Source organism: Peromyscus leucopus, chromosome 3 (assembly GCF_004664715.2).
Source record: "Peromyscus leucopus breed LL Stock chromosome 3, UCI_PerLeu_2.1, whole genome shotgun sequence".
Lineage (NCBI taxonomy): Eukaryota > Metazoa > Chordata > Mammalia > Rodentia > Cricetidae > Peromyscus > Peromyscus leucopus.
The window spans coordinates 135,262,549-135,285,148 of record NC_051065.1 but is presented as its reverse complement, the minus strand read 5'-3'; positions in this window follow the sequence as shown (position 1 = coordinate 135,285,148).

The window sequence follows — 22,600 nt, the reverse complement described above, 5'->3', positions numbered from 1 at the left end:
TGCAAATGCATAGTATTAGAAACCCAGCATGTTGATCACCTGCTCTAAAATGAGTGACAAGGACAGTGTTATGAATTAAGTTGGCCAGTTAAAATGATAAGAGTGATGATTGTGCTCGCCATGCTTCTGTTTAAACAGCCTTTGTAAAGAGAATAGAGAGAACCCTTCCATTAGTTTCTATTTGTTTTTAAGTTTCCTATATTTGCTGGTGTTTTGCTGTGCTTTATCCCATTATTAATATTGTAGGTGTTATAAATGGTCATTTCTTTGTTACAAATGAGTCTGATCACCACAAATAGCTCAACGTCAATGTGTTTGTAGTAGAAATTTTGTCATTTGACTGTTTCCAGAGCTACTTTCCTTGCTTAGAAGTGTTGTGTCTAAACTGAATTTTCTGTGCCACTTGGGGAATAGTACAGTTTTCCTTCTATGGGGTCAGGGGTCACATATTAGTCTACTTACTGTTGAAATGTTGGAATTTTAAATACATGGCTTACTTGCTTGGCAATATCATTGAAAACATTCACTTTTTTTCTCACCCCACTGGCTGTAATAGTCTTATTATTTTTTTTTTTGAGACAGGGTCTCATATAGCCCAAGCTATAAGGCTAGCCTTGAACATGTTATATAATAGAGGCTAGCCTTAAACCCTGATGCTCTACTTCCCATATGCTGACATTACAGTAATAGAGATGCCTGGTTAGTATATTTTTCTATTTAAATATTTTATAAACAATAGTAAGAAGACAAAATGTTACTAACGTGACCAGACATGCAAAAAGATCTTTGTAAGCTTTAAATGGAGTTGTTGTTTGAATCTTAAATGGTCTTTTAATGAAAAACCCAGAGCCAGATATCAGGATGAAAGCTGAAAGATCAGAGAACAGTCAGCCACTAGCTCTCACCTCTACAAAATCCTCAGCCTAAAGAGAGTGAGTTCCTGTTTCATTATGCTTTATGTACCTTTCTCTGCCCTGCCATATTACTTGGGATTAAAGGAGTGTGTGCTTCCCAAGCAAAGGCATGAGATCTCAAGTGCTGGGATTTAAGGTGTGTGCCACCACAGCCTGGCCTCTATGTCTAATCTAGTGGCTGGCTCTGTCCTCTGATTGTCAGACAAGTTTATTAGGGTACACAATATATCACTACATGGATATATAGTGTACCTAAGGTGGCTTTCTAACTTTTATTTTCCTGGGGAAGAGGTTACATAATGGCATATCATCTGTCTTGTTTCTTTTATTTCAGTCTATTTTAAAGACACGATTAGATATATAACTTAGACTGGCCCAGAACTTCCCATTTAACCAAGGCTGGTCCCAAACTCACTATCTCCCTGCTTCAGCTTCCTGACTTCTGGTATTATAGGCATGTGTCATGAAGCCTGTGTGTCTTATTCATTTTAAACCAGGACTTGTATGTAGAAGAAGGTTGTCCTTATTTGATTTCATACAAACTTGCCAAGAAAGGCTCTTGGCTATCAACATGGAAACATTTTCAAAATGACTGTGTACCAGAGCTGAAGACATCACTCCAATATGCTCTCGAATGACTAGGCTTGAGCTTCAGCACAGGCTGGACCAGATGGCTGGGCAATTTTCTATTGCATTTCTCCACTGAACACGTAAAAGCTCATCCAACCTCTTTCTCCCTGTGTCCTCCCCCTGTTGCCATATTTATTTCCTGATCATTCCTGAAAAAGTGGCATGTGATTGTCTTCAGATCATTTTTGAATGAGAGAAGCAGTAATGCTGATAATAAAATCCAAATTCAGAGAAGATATGTACTTGATTCAGCAGCCAGAGTATTTGTGTGTGGTGTTAAAGGTGTACTAAGGATGTATTAATCTTATTTTCCCCTTTCATTTTACATGAAAGGTGTCATGATTGGGATAAGAATAAAATGAACATAAGTATGATAAATGATAAGTGCCCACAAGAGTCAATACACTACTCTGAGAGAGCATTGCTAATCAACCAGTGCAGCAGGCTAATGCACCATGTGAGCAAGCACCTCTGAGAGATGCTAAATTTGTAACTTGGTGAGCTTGGCATTTAGTTGAAACTGCTTTAGGCTTAAGGTGAAACAAAGGGTACAATCATGTGTGGATCACAGAAGGAAGCCCTGTCTTGGACGATGCTCCTGCAATGCTGCGTAAAACACTAAGTGGCTTCAGTGTCTCTAACAGTCCTCAGAATATACATGAGTTGTTTATTTGCCATTAAATAACATTAATCAAAATGGTTGAGAGAGTTCTGTACTTATTATTTTTATAGCAGTGAAAAGGAAGAGGGAGAGAATCAGTTAACCCCTGGTTTGGAATCTCTGTCTTCTATATCTAAGCCGATGGACACAGATTTTAAAATGTACTGAAATGTAATTTTAATTTTATGTTAATAAATAAAGTTGCCCTGGGGTCAGAGCTATTAGAGCCATAGCAAGAGCGTGATGGTTAGAAGAGCTAGGTAGATTTCTGTGTGTTCAGGGATACAGCCAGTATTGGAGACATATGCCTTTAAGACCTGGAGGGCGGTACTTACAGGCAGTGATGAGGCAGTCATGTGGTTGGGTTTAGAACCAATGAGAAGGCAGAACAGAAAGACTATTTAAACACAGACAAACAGGAAGTAGCTCTCTCTCGGGGAAGTTAGGAGCGCTGCAGGAGGTAAGATTTTATCTCTGAGCTCTGACCTCTCGGCTTTCTCTCTTTTACATTGGCTCTGTGTTTTTTATTTTAAAAAGACGATTGGATACATCTACATCTGGCACCCAACGTGACAAGAATCCATTAAAAACTGCTTGGGGCCGGCTCCCTAGCCCTGGCCCAGGTCTGCTTGGGCTCAGGCCGGACTGTAAGCTGCTTGCTTAAGGCCAGTGCTACAAACAGCTCAGGCCTGCCCTGCTAAACAGGGCCCCTGCCTGTAGAGCCAAGCCTTGACTCGGCTCAAGAGGGAACAAGTGGCTGGCTTTAAGCTTTAGCCGGCTACCCCTTCACTTTCACTTTCACTTTCACTTTTGCTTTCTCTCTTGCTTTCTCTCTGTCTCTCTGTTCCTCTCTCTCTCTCTCTCTCTCTCTCTCTCTCTCTCTCTCTCTGGATTCACACCTAGGACACTAGGTGGCTCTTTTGAAATTCGCTCGGATTTCTACTGTTCTACAAAGATTTGGTAAGTCATAAAGGAAACTATTTAAAAGACAATTTTTTTTCCACATTTAAAAAAATGGGTTTTCTGTGTACATTGGAAGAAAATTGAGTTTTTGAAATTTTAGGCAGTCTGACAATGGAACAACTATATGAGAAGATTAATGTTGATCGAATTATGCAGTTTATCACCATGCTTATTCTCATTTTACTATTTAAAAAGATAGTCGATTTAAGTGCCAGGATAACAGCTTTAGAAAAACCTGTTAATTTTAACAGTGAAGTTGGTTCAAGTCTGGATCATAAGGTTACAGAAAGAAAGCCTGTTTTCACACAGTCACCCTTAATTTATCCTGTAACCGTACAGCAGATGCCTGATCAAATGGCTACACAAAATACCTGGGCTCCAATTGAACTGATGGATTTTAAAAGGTTTAAGGAGGCAATAGTATCTTATGGCATGCATTCCCCATATGTAAAGCAAATGTTAAACTCTTGGTCAACATATAATAGGATTATACCACAGGACTGGCGGGACCTTGCACAAGCTGTTCTGGAACCCAGCCAGAGACTTCAATTTCTAACGTGGTTTAAGAAGGAAGCTAGAAACGTAGAATAACAATGGAGGGATAAAGGAATACAAGTTTGTCAGGATCAGCTTATTGGAGAAGGCCAATATGCTTCAATACAAACACAATGTTTATATGATGTTCAAACCCTAATTTTATGTCGAATGGCAGCCTTGAATGCATGGGACAGAGCTGAGGAACCAGGAAAAAAACCTGAGTCATTCACAAAGGTTATGCAAGGCCCAAAAGAATCTTTCACAGATTTTTTAGAAAGACTGGCTTCAGCAGTAAACAGAATGGTCTCAGGATCAGAAGCTAGTAAGGCAATAATTGAAGCTTTGGCATTTGAGAATGCGAATGCAGCATGCAAAAGAATAATCAGGCCATTAAGGGCAAGATCTGCACCTTTGGAAGATTGGATTAGAGAAACAATTAATGTTGAGGTTGATGAGCATGATGATATGTGGGTAGGAGAAGTAATTTCAAAAGGTTTGAGGAGTGTTAGATGTTTTGGGTGTGGAAAGCAAGGACATTTGAAAAGGGACTGTAAACAGGTCATTCCTAGAAGCAATGTTTCTTCAAGGAACAATGGCAACAGAATGCCCCTTCCTTCTGGAGTATGCAGAAGGTGTGGTAAGGGAAAACACTGGACCAACGAATGTAGATCAACAAAGGACAGACAGGGTAATCCTTTGCCTCAGTTTTCGGGAAACTCCCGGAGGGGCCTCATGCAGGCCCCCATAGCAAAACCAGTTCAAACCTTTCCTGCAGCTGTAGAGGAAATGCCTGCTCTGGAGAGCGATTAAATAACCAAATGACTATTGGAATAAATCATGCTGGTCAGGATGATGAAACAGAGAGAATAGAAAATTCAGGAGAAAACATAAAGAAAATTTTTTGGCAAACTTCTATTAATGAACAGAGACCAAAATTAACGATAAAAATAAATGGTGTTTTGTTGTCTGGTCTGGTAGACACAGGTGCGGACATTACCATAATTGCACCAGAATTTTGGCATCCAGCTTGGCCTCTTCAGGAGGTAAACGTTCAATTGTTAGGAATTGGGACATTATCTGGAGTGAAACAGAGTGCAAGATGGCTGGAATGTATAGGTCCAGAAGGACAGAGAGGAAAATTAAAACCATATGTGGCTAACATAGCTATGAACCTGTGGGGTCGAGACTTGTTGCAACAATGGAATACTCAGATTAAAATCCCGCCAATCTCAGAAACAAATCATAAACTAGCACATGTTTCTGAGAGAAATATTAGAAGGCATTATTTTGAGTGGTCACCAGCCATCCATATTATACAAGAACAGGGCACAACAACTGATAATCTTCCAAAAATACCAACAGCTCTACCTTTAAAATGGTTAACAGACAAGCCTGTATGGGTTCAGCAATGGCCTTTAACAACAGAGAAACTCCAGTCTTTAGAAGAGCTGGTAGAAGAACAGTTAAATGTTCACCATATTGAACAGTCAACCAGCCCTTGGAATTCTCCTGTATTTGTTATTAAAAAGAAATCTGGTAAATGGAGAATGGTAACAGACCTTAGAGCAATTAACAAAGTAATTCAGCCAATGGGCTCTCTACAATCTGGAATTCCTTTGCCTACTCTGTTACCAAAAGGATGGCCTCTCATAGTTATTGATTTAAAAGACTGTTTCTTTTCAATACCCTTACAAGAAAAAGACAAAGAAAGATTTGCTTTCACAGTGCCTACTTATAATAATTCTCAACCGGTTAAAAGATTTCAATGGAGGGTCCTCCCACAGGGAATGTTAAATAGCCCAACTCTGTGCCAATATTTTGTACAACAGCCATTGGAAGTGATACGTAAAAAATTTCCTAAATCTATAATTTATCATTATATGGATGATATTTTACTAGCTGACTCAAATGCAGATACTTTAGAAAGAATGTTTGAAGAAGTAAAGAAAATTTTGCCTTGCTGGGGATTACAAATTGCTCCTGAAAAAATACAAAGAGGAGATTCTATTAATTATTTAGGATATAAAATAGAGCTGCAAAAAATTAGACCCCAAAAGGTGCAAATTAGGAGAGATAGACTACAGACTCTTAATGACTTTCAAAGATTATTTGGAGATATTTCTCACCTACGAACTATTGTTGGGGTAAAAAATGATGAACTGACTAATTTGTTCAAAACCTTAGAAGGTGACAAGGACTTAAATAGTCCAAGAGAATTATCACCTGAAGCTGAGAAAGAATTGGCCTTGGTAGAAAAGAAAGTACATGAAGGGCATGTGGATCGTATTGATCCAAAGCTGGATTGCATTTTGGTTATTTTACCTTCTCGGCATTCCCCTACTGGAATATTAATGCAGAGGGAAGATATTATATTGGAATGGATATTTTTACCAAATAAACCAAATAAAAAATTAAAAACTTATGGGGAAAAAATCTCTGACTTGATTTGGAAAGGAAAATTGAGACTTCGTCAATTAGCAGGAATAGACCCAGCAGAAATTGTCGTACCTTTAACTAAGGAGGACATTGAAAAATTATGGACAGAAAGTGAACCTTGGCAAAGAGCTTGCAGTAATTTTTTGGGAGAAATTAACAGCAAATATCCCAAAAGCAACAGAATTGATTTTATAAAGAGAGCTGACTGGATCTTGCCTCGAATTGTACGGCAAAACCCCATATCTGGAGTTCGTACATTTTATACAGATGCCAACAAACAAGGAAAGGCAGGTTACAAATCAGAAAATTTAAGTAAAGTGGTACAAAGTCCTTATAATTCAGTGCAAAAATCAGAATTGTATGCTATTATGCTGGTATTAATGGATTTTTCAGAACCTCTCAACATAGTAACTGACTCTCAGTATGCTGAAAGAGTGGTATTACATATTGAAACTGCAGAATTTATCCCTGATGCTTCAGAATTAACTTCACTATTTATTCAATTACAAGATACAATCAGGAAAAGGAGTCATCCTTTATATATAACTCACATCCGATCTCATACTGGTCTGCCAGGCCCTTTAGCACAAGGCAATGATGAGATTGATAAATTATTGATAGGAAATGTGCTGGAGGCCTCAGAATTTCATAAAAAACATCATGTCAATAGTAAAGGTTTAAAAAAGGATTTTTCCATAACCTGGCAACAAGCCAAAGAAATAGTAAAGAAATGTCCTACTTGTTCCTTCTATAATCAAACGCCATTACCAGCAGGATGTAACCCAAAGGGTACTCAGAGGAATGAAATCTGGCAGATGGACGTGTTTCACTTTGCAGAATTTGGAAAATTGAAATATGTACACCACACCATCGATACTTTTTCAGGATTTCAATGGGCAACTGCTCTGAGTTCTGAAAAAGCTGATTCTGTAATCACTCATTTGCTAGAAGTTATGGCCATCATGGGTATACCTGCACAAATCAAAACTGACAATGCTCCATCATATGTCTCTGTTAAAATGAAACAGTTTTTTGATTATTACAAAATAAAGCATATTACAGGTATACCACATAATCCTACAGGTCAAGCAGTTATAGAAAGATCAAACAGAACTCTAAAGGATATGCTAAATAAACAGAAAGGAGTAACAAAACCCCCCAGAAATAGACTGCACAATGCTCTATTAACTTTGAATTTTCTGAATGACAATGAAAAAGGAACAACAGCTGCAGAGAGACATTGGATAATAGAAAAAACTACAGAATTAAATCAGCCTATATACTTTAAGGATGTGCTGACCTCAGAATGGAAACCAGGGTATGTATTACGTTGGGGACGAGGTTTTGCTTTTGTTTCTACAGGAGAAGATAAGCTGTGGGTACCATCAAAATTGATAAAGGTTCGATTTGAACAAGAGAAACCTCTTAATTAGAGGAGATGATAGTTCATCAACCAGCATGAACATCCAATTTAAACTAACTTGTACCAGTAACACGTCTTTTCATTTAATCAGATAATAATTTGCCAAAAAGGAACATCCCCAAAATTAGTCTTGGGGAAAGGTTTTTGTTTTTGTCTTTTAGGAGAATGATGGTTAAGGAATCTGAAGAACACAAGACAAATGAGACAACTGAAGAAAAGGGACAAATCATCTATCCCAGGAAACAAAGTGAAATGGCGTATGGGTATATATAATCTAAAAAAATTTTATGTCTTCCTAAATGTTTGTTTCTGCTTTTCTCTAAAGATTTAACACTATTGGTCTTCTAATAGTCCCAGTTCAATTAAAATTTAAAGCTGACTTTGGAGTTGGAGAATGGCTCTCTCCTTCTTTAAACTCAAGCATGTTGTTAAAAGGAAAATGCTAACTCCCTGTATCATGCCAGAAAGAGCCATTTTCTGCTATGGGACAGGACAAAAGCCAAATTAATTAAGGGACTATTCTATTACTAATCTCAACTCTTTGATTCTATTCTGATTCTTTAAACTTTTCTTAAAGTATAAATTTTATATCAAAATTTACAAGATTAATATATACATATACATTTTAAACTTTGTTAAGATATGAATGGTCATATAGAGTACTAACTAATTCTAGAAAAAAGGCTTCAATTAGCTGCATATATATGTCTTTGTGTTCGAGTCTCTTATCAGTTTTCTGCAGGAAATCACGGCCAGGCCTAATATCAACTGAAGTCTTTGGGAAGAAGATGGGGCCCACCACCACAACAACAACAATTCCACGTGGACAATAATAATATCACTGAACTGACAAACATCATCTACAGATCAGCTTTGAACTACAAGGTGCTCAGAGCAATTTTGAGATGACTAGCTGAGATGATCCAGTCTCAAAGACTACTTGAATAAGGACTTGAGATAAACCCTGAACTTTGGCATTATACACAGACTGGATAATAATGAAGGATATAGTTACCTTTCCTAGAATTTGACAATTAACCTAAAATTTTTCTTTCAGGATAAAGATAACTTCACCCATACCCAGCAGCAAGCAATTTTAAGAATACGACGCCCACATTCCCAAAGAGGTGGTGTGGGGCGGGTAGTTTTTTTGGTTCTTTTTAATGGGTTTTGGGTCTGGGATAATTTTCATTGTTTAGGGGGGTTGGTTATACGTTGTTGTCAAGGGTTAGGAAAAAGGCTAAGCAAAGGAGATTAGATTTAAGGTTCTTGTTTAAAAAAAAAAAAGAAAAGAAAAAGACAATTACTAGTTTTAAATACTTTACATTATTACCAACTATTAGGACATAAAGAAATGAAAGATAGTAGTTAGACATTACAATAGAAATTACAGTCATATTAGATATGTTTTAAAAATTGAGCAGATATATTTTAGACAGGTCATCTTCAAACCCTTCAGAGATCTACCGAATATGGCATTTAAAATGTTTTAATAACTTAGAAATTTTTCTTTTTTGAGACATGTTGGCTCCTGGCAGTACCAATCTACTTCAGAGAAAATATGGGCATTGCAGAAACTGCATATGGAGTTAATTTTCATTGTGGCAAAAGTTAGCCACTGGACAACAAAGTATCCTCAAATCAACAGGAAAAAATGGACAGACAGAACACGAAACAAAGGACTACCAATTCCTGCCAAAACAAGTGTGGTTATGGCTTTATCAAAAGGCATCTTCTGAGGTCAGGACAATATGGCACCATCCCTGAAGTGGCCTTCACAATCTGGAAAAGGTACAGTGTCCTTTTCTTCGAAGACAGCTGAACAGGCAGTGGGCCGATGGCTTCTGGTGTGCAATGGAACAACAACTGAAAGCTCATGCCTCTCAATAGTAGACTGGCATTTAATAGAGGGATGTGGAGAAAAAGGGGATGCTGAGATGAAGCCATATATACACAGCCAAGAAGAATGGACAGCTGAATTCAAAAACCATCAACAATTTCCAGAATTTAAAATCCTGAATCATGACATGACACTAGTGGAATTCAGGTGTTTCTGGTACATGGACTGCTCTCACCCAATGTGAGGTTGAACTGTTGACCTTGTGTACAACCTACTTCACAAATGAGTCTGTCAGATACAATAAGCCTATAGGCTGAAGATGATGCCCCAACACTGCGGAGAAACCTCAGGTGACTGTCCAGGCAGCTGGCTGTTTCTGTCAACTCACAAAATTTTTGGAATTTGCTTTTGTGCACTTCCTGTTTTTATTTTTGTTAGCTAATATTATTTCCTTCTTGGGTCTCTGAGGGAGTTGAAGATTAGTTAGTTATAGTTGAAGATTAATTAGGATAGAAAGTGAATTAGATACATTTTGGACTTACTAAAATAGGATAGATAAGGGAATTATTTTCTCTGATTTGTCAAATACAAATGGACCAGACATCGTTTAGGTATTTGTTACTTGTATATATTGTATATAGTTATTGTACTTTTGTATATAGTTTTTCTTTTGTTAGTTATAACCTTTTGCCTTTTTTTTTTCTTTTTATTAAAATAGAAAAGGGGAAATATGGTGATATTTTATTTGTACTGAAATGTAATTTTAATTTTATGTTAATAAATAAAGTTGCCCTGGGGTCAGAGCTATTAGAGCCATAGCAAGAGCGTGATGGTTAGAAGAGCTAGGTAGATTTCTGTGTGTTCAGGGATACAGCCAGTATTGGAGACATATGCCTTTAAGACCTGGAGGGCGGTACTTACAGGCAGTGATGAGGCAGTCATGTGGTTGGGTTTAGAACCAATGAGAAGGCAGAACAGAAAGACTATTTAAACACAGACAAACAGGAAGTAGCTCTCTCTCGGGGAAGTTAGGAGCACTGCAGGAGGTAAGATTTTATCTCTGAGCTCTGACCTCTCGGCTTTCTCTCTTTTACATTGGCTCTGTGTTTTTTATTTTAAAAAGACGATTGGATACATCTACAGTTGAAGTCACCATGCTATTGGGTTTCTGCTATCTTCTAAGACACACTTTAAAACCCCAATTCTTAATTATTAATTAATGAGCAAATTTCACTGCATTTGATGATCTCAAGACCTCTTGCACAGCTTTGTTAACTGTCAGACCATTTCTGTTCTCTGTATTCCAGTTAGCAAGATGATGGAAAAGGAGAAAGTTTATCATCTGGTATTTGAATCCAAAAGCATTTCTATTGCCCTTAAGAGAAGAGTAGAAGATCTGGCAACTGTAGACAATGTAGACATATGGCTGACTGGCTACACTTGTGTTGATAGGGGGTCTGTTGGGTGTAACAATCTCGTTACTGGTTCTTGGGGTAAATGACACCACCCATTGATATCAGTCTCTCTCTTGGCTCTCACTTCTGATGTTTTAGAAATATGTGCTACATTCTCTTTCCAGGCTGATGAATTATTTATCATTTATTGAGCATGTACTATATGCAGAGATCACATGATACAATAAAACAGAAGACTCATGCCCATCTGGAAATTCTATCTTCTGTCTGACAGTTCAGGGAAGTTGGAGACATTGTAAAAGACAGATAAAAGGATGGGATGGTAAAGCAGGCCTTCTTTCCCAGTCTTTCCTTATAGCTATCCCTGTGAACCTCTATTTGCATGGCTCTGACCCCAACCCAGAGACTACTTGGTGATGTGTGAGCTACTGGTAGAGAATAGCAAGAGAAAGGAGGGAAAAGAAATAGACAGACTACAACTGAGGTAAATTTGTAAGGGTGCTGCTCTGTAGACTGTTACATAGAAAGATTCCTGTGCCTCTGAACATCATAAGGTGGCTAGTTGGCTGTATAGGAAGCCAGCAGTGACTGTGTAGTAGTGGTCAGCAGTATTTATCTCAGCCTAGATCAACATTGTGCTGTTTCTTAAATTTCTATTGATATAGGCATGTAATAATAGTTCTTTTATGTTATTTTTTCCCTTGAAGTTCAGGAAAGACAATGTGCTGTGGATATTGCTCTGTATAAATAAAATTCTGATTGGCCAGTAATCAGGCAGGAAGTATAGGTGGGACAAGCAGAGAAGAGAATTCTGGGAACAGGAAGGCTGAGTCAAGAAATGTTGCCAGCTGCCGCCATGAGTACCAACATGTAAGATACTGGTAAGCCACGAGCCATGTGGCAAGGTATAGATTTATAGAAATGGGTTAATTTAAGATATAATAATGGGATAGCTGGAAGCCTGAGCCATTAGGCCAAATAGTTTAAATAATGTAAGAGTCTGTGTGTTTATTTTATAAGTGGGCTGCGGGACTGCTGGGACTTGGTGGGAGCTGAAAAGAAGCTCTCCAGCTACAACAATGTGTCAAAATTAGTGTCACTGTTGTCATTGAGCAGGAATTTACTGCTGCTGTCTACTATACCTTTGGCTCCAGGAAAGTATCAGCAAAGACAATGAACACAGGGTCCATCTATTCAAAAATGACAAGTGATTTACTTAAATTTTCCCTTTCTTCCTTCCTCTCCATATCTTTTCACTTTCCCCTTCTTCTCCTCTTTTGTCTTTCCCTCCCTCCCTCCCTCCTTTTTTCATTTTCCCCTACCTACCTTCTCTTTCTTCATCTTTTCCTCTTTCCAACCTTCCTTCCCCCTCTCTCCCTCTTTCCCTCCCTCCCCTTTCTCTCTCTCTCTCTCTCTCTCTCTCTCTCTCTCTCTCTCTCTCTTTCTTTCACTCTTTCAGTCTCTCTGTGCCTTTCTTTCAACAGAGTTTCATGTAGCACAGGATAACTTTGATTTGCTATATAGCCAAGGGTGACCTTGAACTGATCTTTCTGCAACCTCCTTCCAAGTCCTGGCATCATAGCATGTGCTCCCACACCTGATTCTAGTTAAATCCTTTGTCCTGAAGGTGCTACACCACAGTCATGGCTATGGCATAACTAAAAGTAACAACTAAATGCAATCATCTGTCTGTCAAAATAACATAAGTTGAAGCTACTTAAAGAATTATTTTCAAATGGGTGGTACTTGATGGAAATGTTTAAACAGCTCCCCCAAATAGAGAACATTCCCAATGGAATATACACAGGTCAGAAAGAATCTGGTTTGGGGAATACCATGGCACCTGTTTATTTTGCTAGAGGTTAAAGCCACTCGCTGAAATGAGATTAGAGACCAGAGTGTTGCATAATATTTGTTTACACTGTATGAAGATGTGTCACTGTGGCTGTGATTGGTTTAATAAAGAGCTGAATGACCAGTAGCTAGCCAGGAGAGAATATGCAGGACTTCTGGGCAGAAAGAGGAACTGGGGATGAATCTAGGCATATGAGAAATGCCAGTGAGATAATGAAGAAGTCCAACATAAGGTACCGAGGAGACGTAACAGAGCCATGTGGCAGAATGTAGGTTAATAAAAACAGGTTAATTTAAGTTATAAGAGCTAGCTGGTAAAATGCCTAAGTTAAGGCCAGGCTTTCATAATTAATAATAAATCTCTACGCTGTTATTTGTGAGCTGGCAACCCAAAAGAAAGTCCAACTACACTAGAGGACTTCTGAATGGCATACGTGGACCATAATACTTGTGTAAAAAGGCATTGTCCTAACTTAAGGAACTCTTGATTTGTTTTTATAATCTAGATTGCAATTGCATTTCAATTTTCTTATTCATAAATGAGGACAGGAACCTGTATTTGTCTTTAATGTATTTCCCATCACCACAGAATGCTTTCTAGACTAAATAAGAACATAATGGAAATTATTTTGAATTCTTGCAAGAAAGATACTATTCAAATTCAAGAAATCATTGTAAGATCTTATATCCATGTAGTTTAATATATAGTTTTGCTAAATAAAAGAGAAAGAATAGTTTGAATTTCATCCTGCTGTTTTGGTAATTTCTGTGAATTTGTCTCCCTGAATTATTTTCAGTGTATAAAATAAAATTTACTGTCCTCAGCTAAGTGGCTCATAAGCCGTTTTTTCAACACCCAGAATAAACCGCTTGCACCACTTTTTTTCACAATGACCCAGAAAATGACCAGAAAAAAAATTTAAATTTATATGTAAAAGTAAGTCAATTAATTGCAAAAGGCAGCTTTTGTTTGCTTGCTTGTTTGTTTTTCTTTTCTTCTTTTCTCCCCATTTTCTGTAACATGAATTGAACATTCTCTAATTTGAATTTCAGGAGTTTCACCAAAGGTTAATATAGATCAATTTCTTTCAAGCGTATATTTTCTTCGGCCAGTTTCAACGAACTTACCATAATCTTTATAACTCAACTGATTTTGAGGAATCTTGGCTGTGGGGCAGGAAGTAGGAACGTCGTCACTCCCATCACACATGTTGCTGCTGCTCACAACCAGTTGAGTTCACACAGATCAAAATCTGAGAATGAGGACTTGGTGTTTGCCATGTGTCCATGGAAACTAATTCTAAAGTATGCTACACTTAGCAACATTTTGTTTTCCTGTCCATGCCTATTCTCTCTGTCCCAATAGACAATGCTGTATTGTAACCATAACAGTTGCCTGTTAAACATCACATCTCATCAGAAATGTCCCTTTGTGAATGTTTTCAGAAAACCAGGTGTCAGCCTTCTGTGTTTCTATAGCTCAACTCTTCCCATTCTCTTAAACCAATAGAGAAAAAAAATGACAACAAATTCTTCTTGGACAGTACATAAAAATTTGCCTCTCTCTTGATTCAGAGTAGCTTATGATATTATATTTATATGTTTATAAACCTACACAAATTTCTGTGAGACCTTGCTAACACTATCACATATTTCTATGTTATTGTATGCTACAAACATTATGTATCATATTTGCTGATGCAAACTTATTCCATGCTTTATGTCATTGTATACATTTCCTTGAGAAATAACATGACAACGTTGTAAACAGTTTATAACCATTGAGCCAGTGATCACTCCATTCTTTAAATTAGATGTATTTGAAGGAGTTAAACAGAGATTTGGCTGTGTTCATAGGCAAAGGCTGGAGAAAGTATTCACAAAGCAGAGTGATCATTTCAAAGTTGACAAAAAAATAGATAAATAACTGATTCGTCTGCATCCAGTTGTACTAAAGCAGAGAGAACTTTATTGCAATGGCAGTTGAAGCTGACTTGCTTGGAGAATTTGATTTTTATCTGAAACCCTGACTGCCTAGTAGACCATATAGACAACTTAGCTTCAGCTCCATGCCATTGAACTTAAATGACTGATTTACTGTTTAGATCCATCTACTGAGTCCTGTCTATAGAATTTTAATCTAAAACAATGGCCTCCCAAACTTTTAAATTAACAACTATATTTAAAAATACATATCAGAAGTAAACAAAAAACTTTCTAGATAACATAATTGGTGATTTTTTTTCATCTGATTTTGGAAGATGGGATATTCTAAGTACAAAATACTATACTTTAAAATTTTTTAAATTTTACCACCTCTCATTTGTTTTTGTAACAGATCACAAGACAAATTCATTTCTTAGTAGTATTTTCATGTAGCTGTGTTATTACATTCTGTTCTAATAATATCCCTTTGCTAATGCCCTCCCCTATCACACCTTTTCCATAGATTTTATTGTTTACAGCATATTCAAGTTCAAATGTGAAAGAACCATTAAGGTTTCTTACATATGACCCCCACTAAAAACACTTGAAAATACTACAAGTCTCCATAGTCACATAAAGATAATCACAAACAAACACTGAACCAAAGGTGAAATTAAAACCCAGAGACCCTTGAGGAAAATACAAGAAAAGATCTCTAACAAACCCTGGACAGGATACAGAAATCACAACCACAAAAAGAAAAAAAAAACAATAAATTGAAGTTGATTTGAAAATCTTATGTTTAAAGAAAATGGAAATGCAAGCTGGCAACAAATAGATACAAACATGTGTCTGGTGAAAGAATCATGTGAAAACATGTAATGTTTCTGTAGGCCAGTAATGAAAGAAAACAAGACAACGTAAAAAGTGGGTAAAAGATTTGAGTAGAAACTAAACAAGAATTACTTGACTGTCTAAGGGTGTGGTGGTTTGGATGACAAATGTCTCCCACAGGCTCATGTGTTTGAACACTTGGTTCAGAAGTGGTGATGCCTTTCGGAGAGGTTTTGGAACTTGAGGAAGAAGAGCCTTGCTGGAGGAAATGGATCACTGCACATGGGATTTAAGGGTTTATAACCTGGCCCCACTTTCTGCTCACTCTCTACAGCTGAAATGTGACCAGCCAGCTCCCGCTCCTTCTGCCACACCAGCCACTTCCCCATCATTACTGACATCGTCTTCCTGGAACTTTACTTAAAATGAACCTTTTCTCCCTTGTGCCCCTTTTGCTCATGATGTTTTATCACAGCAACAAGAAGTAACTAATACAAATGGTAAAGAGAGAGAGGAGTTGATAACCACCTTCTGTGAGGAACAAGACAGCAAATACCACAGGTTTGGTGGGCTATATGCAGTTCCTCTTACATAATCTCTGTTCTCTTTGACTTAATGATGTTGGGAAAATATTTTTAATATTATTTTATGTGTAGTACATGTGTATGTGTGTTTGTGCACTTGTGTGTCAGGGGTGCACTCACATGTTTTTATATGGAGGTCAGAGGTAGAAGTTGGTAGAAGTCTTCTTCTGTTGCTCTCCATGTTGATTTTTGAGACAGGGTCTCTCACTGAGCTTGAAGAGTCCTGATTGGACAGACTGCCTGGACAGTGGGCTCACACAGCTCTCCTGCTTCTACCTCCCCAGCTGTAAGGTTACAGACAAGTGCGCCTCCCCGACCCCAAGCTTTTAAGTGAGAGATGAGGATTTGAGCTCAGGTTCCCATGATTACATGACAGGCACTTTACTCACTCAGCCATATTCCAAGCATTTTAAAATTTTCTTTTAACTCATGAAGATGAGAATGTTGGAATATTTCTTTAATCCTGGTATTTGGGAAACTAAGGCAGAAGAATTGCCATGAGTTCAAGGCCAGTATCATTGTTAGTTTTATGTCAACTGACACAGCTAGAATCACTTGGCATGAGGGAACTGCAATTAGGAAAGTGACTCCATAAAATTGGCTGTAGGCAAGTTTGTGGAATATTGTCTGATCAATGATTAATGTGAGAGGGCCCAGTCCTTTGAGAGTGATGTCAACCCTGGGCAGGTGGCCTTGGGTTCTATAAGGAAGTAGGGTGAGCAAGCCATGGAGAACAAGCCAGTAAATATAATTCCTCCGTGGCCTGTGCACCAGTTCCTGCTTCTGAGTTCCTGTCTTGAATTCCTGCCTTGACTTCCCTGGATGATAGTTGAGGTCTGTGAGCTGGAAGATGAAATAAACCCTTTCCTCCCCATGCTGGTTTTGGTCATGGTGTTTCATCACAGCAATAGGTACCTAACTAACACAGTCAGCAAGTACTACATAAAAAGTAATAGGTCACCCAAAGCTATATAATAAGATCCAGTTTCAATAAATGATTTTTTTTAATCCACAGAGCATACAAAAGCCAGTTGTGGCACTAATTTGACCTGGAAGTCTATATTTGCTGACCTCATGTACAAGCTCCAAACAGAACAACAAAAGAAATACCGCCTTCATTCCACCTACTTAGAATTAACATCTGTGCCCTTTTATGTATTGATGCTTCAATTTTTCAATATCTGCATAGTCTAGTAAATCCCAAGCCAAGATATGTAATTAAAGTAGATCTGAGTAGGTAATGCCCAGAGATGCTCAGGGGAAGCAAAATCATCATTTCTGAAGAATGGACTCTCATAAAGTTTACAATAGCCAAGGAGGAACTCAAAATGAATATTTTAAAATATGAAGGAAAATGCCACAGAGCCTATATTAGTATCAAATATTTAAAATGTAAGAAGAGATATACAAAACAAAAGGCCAGACAAACAAAAACAAAAACTAGAGTAATTAGAGATGAGCAGGTTAGTGAGATGGTGCACTCAGTAAAAGCTCTTCCTCCAGGAGCCTGACAACCTGAGTTTGATCTCTGGAACCCATGGAAGAAAAAAAAGAAGTGATTCCCAGAAGGTATCCTTTGACCCCTACACATGTGCACCATGATGTGCTGAATACACACACACACACACACACACACACACACACACACACACACACACACAATAATGTATAAAATTAAAATTTTAGGGATTAACAAGTAAATTTAGAAACATCAAGAGATAATTTTGAAATTCATATGCATGTGGAGGTCAGAGGACAATCTTGAGTGTCATCCTCAAGAACACCATCCATCTTCTTTGAGACACAGTCTCTCATTGGCCTGGACCTGACCCACTAAGTGAGCCAACTCTTAAGATTCATGGTTCCTCTGTCTCCACCCTATACGTTACCCCCATGCTGGGATAGGTTCTGGGGAACAAACTCAGGTCCTTCTGCTTACACATCAAATGTTTTACTGACTGATTTCCCTCTCCAATCCCCTGAAACATAATTTCTAGTAATATCTCAGTAACTAAAATTATAAATTTAATGGATGGGTTAAGACCAAGGTGTACATAGTGATTTAGGAGAAAGAGGACTCAGAATTTAACACAAAAAAGGAAAAGATTGAAAGGACAAAATATTGATTGTAAGACATGATGGCTGGAATGAGATGGATTTATTTTTCTCCTTATCGTATGATCAAAGTTTCAGAACATGAGGAATAGTGAGAGGCATGAGAAGAAATCAGGTGGTAAGCAATGAAGTAATCAGATTTCACATTCATTTGTTTTATATATATATATATATATATATATATATATATATATATATATATAAAATTTATATTTAAACCAAATATCCTGAATATATGATATATTCTAACTGCTTAGCTGGAATGGTAGAGCGCACCTGTAATCCCTGAACCTAGGAGACGGAGGCAGGAGGCTCAGTTTTGAAGTGTGCACTTCTGACAGGAGGAAAACGATCTCAGTGGAAGACCAAGAGAAGCCATTCATACATATGTGAAGAAATTCAAAACAAGTTTACCATAAGGGAAAAGAAAAAAAAAGAATGCTTGATTTGAAATACTAAATAAAAACTGGAAGGAAGGAGATCATCTAGAAAGGGCATCATTCTGGAAAGAGGATAATGATGACTGAGGTAATGCAACTTGGTGAGACTGTCAAATAAAACGCACTCTAACCAGAAACTGTGCAGCACAAAGACACCAACCATGCAAGGCACCAAACCTGACCGATGCTTTCAAGGACACAGCAAACGAAAACCTGGGAAAGCTGGGTGGCTTTGAGGTCTTGAACCACTAGCATGGTTCCTTTATGTATGCCTTCTGGTATGCACTCTGCTTCAGACCACAATGTGCTTTCCACATAGTGGAGAGGCAGGGAATTTCTAAATTCCTTGATTCTTTTACAGGGATCTTCTCACCTCTCACAAGGGGGGAAATTTCTATTCTTGATTTGTTATCTAATCATATATATATATATATATATATATATATATATATATATATATATATATGGGGTGTCCCATTTTATTCTCTAGGAAGAAGTCTTATTAATAATGTTCAGGTAGCCAAAGAGCTGAGAGGTCATTCTGTGGTGCTCTCCAGGTACACTGATCCCAGGTGTGTTTGCCACAGTAGGTGCACACAGAGACAAGAGCTTCTGTGTTGCCTGGTGCCGCCAGTGTGTCACCATGCTTTGTGAAGATGTTTCCCTTGGTGCTAGACAGGTGGCCCAGCAGTTAAGAGCACTTGTTGCTTTTCCAGAGGACCAGAGTTTGGGTTCCAACACCCAAGTCAGGCACCTCAGAACAGCCTCTATCTTGAGCTCTGGGAGAGCTGAGACCCCCGCCCCATGGCCTCTGCAAGCAACCACAAACACATAGGACATACTCGTATAGACACATAAACAAAAATACAAACAATTCTTTTAAAAGAGCGAATCTTTTCTAAATTCCCTGATCTTTTATGGGGATATTCTCATCCCTCACAAGGGGGGAAAATTTCTATTCCTGATTTGTTATCTAATCATTTACTTTTCAATTATTAGCATTAGTCACCAAGTTAACTAATGTTTTGTGAAATTGTATCCCTGATTCAACAAACCATAAATTAATAGGCCATAAAAATTGAATCAATATGTAAAAATTTAAGTTGAAATTAAATGTAACAACTTAAAAGATCAAATTAGAAAATAAGTAAGGCAAATAGAAACCATAAAATGAAATGTTAGAAATACTCTATATTAACAATCACAGTTAAAAGTTGACTAAAACCTGCTAGTTGAAGAACAAATTAGAAGGCCTTACGTTGTGGGGCTGAGCTAGGGCTCATGACCAGCATATCTGATGTTCATAGTGAATGGCTGAAAATATGGTTGGAAGGACTGAAGAATGGCTCAGCAATAAAAAGCATTGGATGCTCTTCTGGATGACCTGGAATAAGTTCTCAGCACAACCATCTGCAGTTCCGGTTCCAAGGGATACAACATCCTCTTTTGATGTCTACATGTAACAGGCACATATATAGTGCTCAGACAAAAATGCATCCAAAACACCCATGCCCAAAAAATAGAAATAAAAACATCTTTAAAAAAATAAATACACAGAAATGTTAACAGTAAAACAATGGAGATGTAAAAGAAAGTACAGTTTTGTTAATATTGAACAAAATAGATGTTAAGGCAGAAAATATTTTAACAATAAAAATAGTCACTCCTGGCTGGGCAGTGATGACACACGCCTTTAATCTCAGCACTCATGAGGCAGAGACAGGTGGATCTCTGCGATTTTGAGGCCAGCCTGGTCTACAGAGTGAGTTCCAGGACAGATTCCAAAGCTACACAGAGAAACCATGTCTCAAAAAACAAATAAAAAAATTGTCACTCCTATTGAAAAACTGTTTGCACCAGCTTTATTTTACAAGAAATGTAGAATCATTTTGAGCTAGTCAGTGTCATTAATACAATAATATAATATAATCCATTTAAGGTAAAAAAAAAAAAAAAAAAAAAACCGGAGTGAAAAGGAGAGTTTAACAAATTCCATTATCCAGTAGGAGATTTTTTAGCATAACTTTTTCATAATAATTGCTAAGAATATAGATGACTTGGGTAAAATAGTATCTCTAGAAAGTCTAGTGTATGTTTTTTAATGTTACTAAAATCGTTTTCATGTTTATGTGTGTGTGAATGTGTGTACATGTTTTTGCATGTGTGTGGGAGTTTCTGTGTGTACAAGTGTATGTGTGTTTTGTATTGTCCAGAAAATGATTTATCATGGTCACACTTTGTTTTTGATAATGTGTGAGTCTATGAAGTTTATAGCAAACCAAAGTAAAAGATCAAATAGGAAGAGATGCTAAATAGACAGACAGATAGGCAGTCAGGCAGACAGATAGACAGAAGATAGCATTTATTTACTTAGCACTCTGTATCCAAAGTTTGGTCTTTACACTCATGTGGAAGGGACTTCTATTCACTGGGTCATCCCACTAAGCCTTATAATAGATATTTTAGAAACTTGCACTCAATATTTTCTTAAGCATTTCTGAGACAAGGTATCATGTAGCTTAGGACTCTTTCAAACTCTCTACCTAGCCAAGGATAACCATGGACTCCTGATCCTCATGCCTCTATCTCCAAATTCATTAGATTAAAGGTATGTACTACCACATCCATCTTTCAAACTAGATCTACATAATGTGCCCAATAAACTTTTGTTAACATCCAAAATGTTTACAAAAATTGATCAGTTCAATATATAAAACAAATAGCATATTTTTCTTTTTGGGGGTGGTGGGTGGGTAGTTGAGACAGGGTTTCTCTGTGTAGTTTTGGTGCCTGTCCTGGATCAAGCTCTGTAGATTAGGCTGGCCTTGAACTCACAGAGATCCACCTGTCTCTGCCTCCTGAGTGCTGGGGTTAAAGGCGTGCGCCGCCACCGCCGCCGCCACCACCACCTGACTCAAACAGCATATTTTTAACCATATAATATATTATATTTTCTGACTGAATGGAATCAAGCTGGAGTTCAATAACAAAAATATAACTAATTTTCATTCATTTGTAATAAAACCGTGAACAATCTAAAAGTGCTGTGTGCCATACTCCCTTGCAGGTACCATCCTTACACAGGATGATCATAGATACTGTTCTGAATCTCTAATTAGGACTCATCTGGGGAGAGAGGCAAAGCAAGAGATAGCCATTCAAGAGCTGACATCTACTGCTGGGATTTTGTAACATAGTTTGTTGAATGCTGTTGCCCTAGGAACAGGATTCCTTCATCTAGCACACGCAAGGGTTGTTTCTATACACTTTCTAACAAAATTGTTCTTGCTAAAGTTAACACTAGATGTTATCATTGCTTTCAAACATTAGTGTATGGTATCAACAGCACTTTACACAGCTGGCCACTTTCCTCTCTTGAGTCAGTGAGGTCACATCCTATGGTTATTGTTCTCACTTTACTTGGGGATTTCTTAGTCTTCTTTACATCTTATTATCTTTAACTAGACCTTATATGATACATTGCCTCAGGCTTCATCCTGGTTTCTCCTTTGAGATGTGATGTTCAATAAGATGCCTACCCTCCACATGTGGGTAGTTATGCTCATCTCTATGTGAATTAAAAACAAAATTTAAATTTGTTTCTTAGTTTTTCTACAGCTACTTTTAAAGTGCTTGAAAGTTATACAATACTCAGTAGTAGTCAGTAAGAATCTAATAGAGTTGAGCATATTGCAATGCTTATTTTGTTTAAATCTGTTTTATATTATTGGTTGTCTGAATTTGAGATAATTCTTCTTGAAAATTTCCATACAATTTTCAACCATTTGCCTTCCTCCATTGTTATTATTATTTTTGGGGGACAATAAGTTGACTCACTAACAGATATTTCTTGCTAGTCTATGGACAAAAGACAAAATTAGCTGGGCGGTGGTGGCGCACGCCTTTAATCCTATTGCTCGGGAGGCAGAGCCAGGAGGATCTCTGTGAGTTCGAGGCCAGCCTGGTCTATAGAGCGAGATCCAGGACAGGCACAAAAACTACACAGAGAAACCCTGTCTTGAAAAACT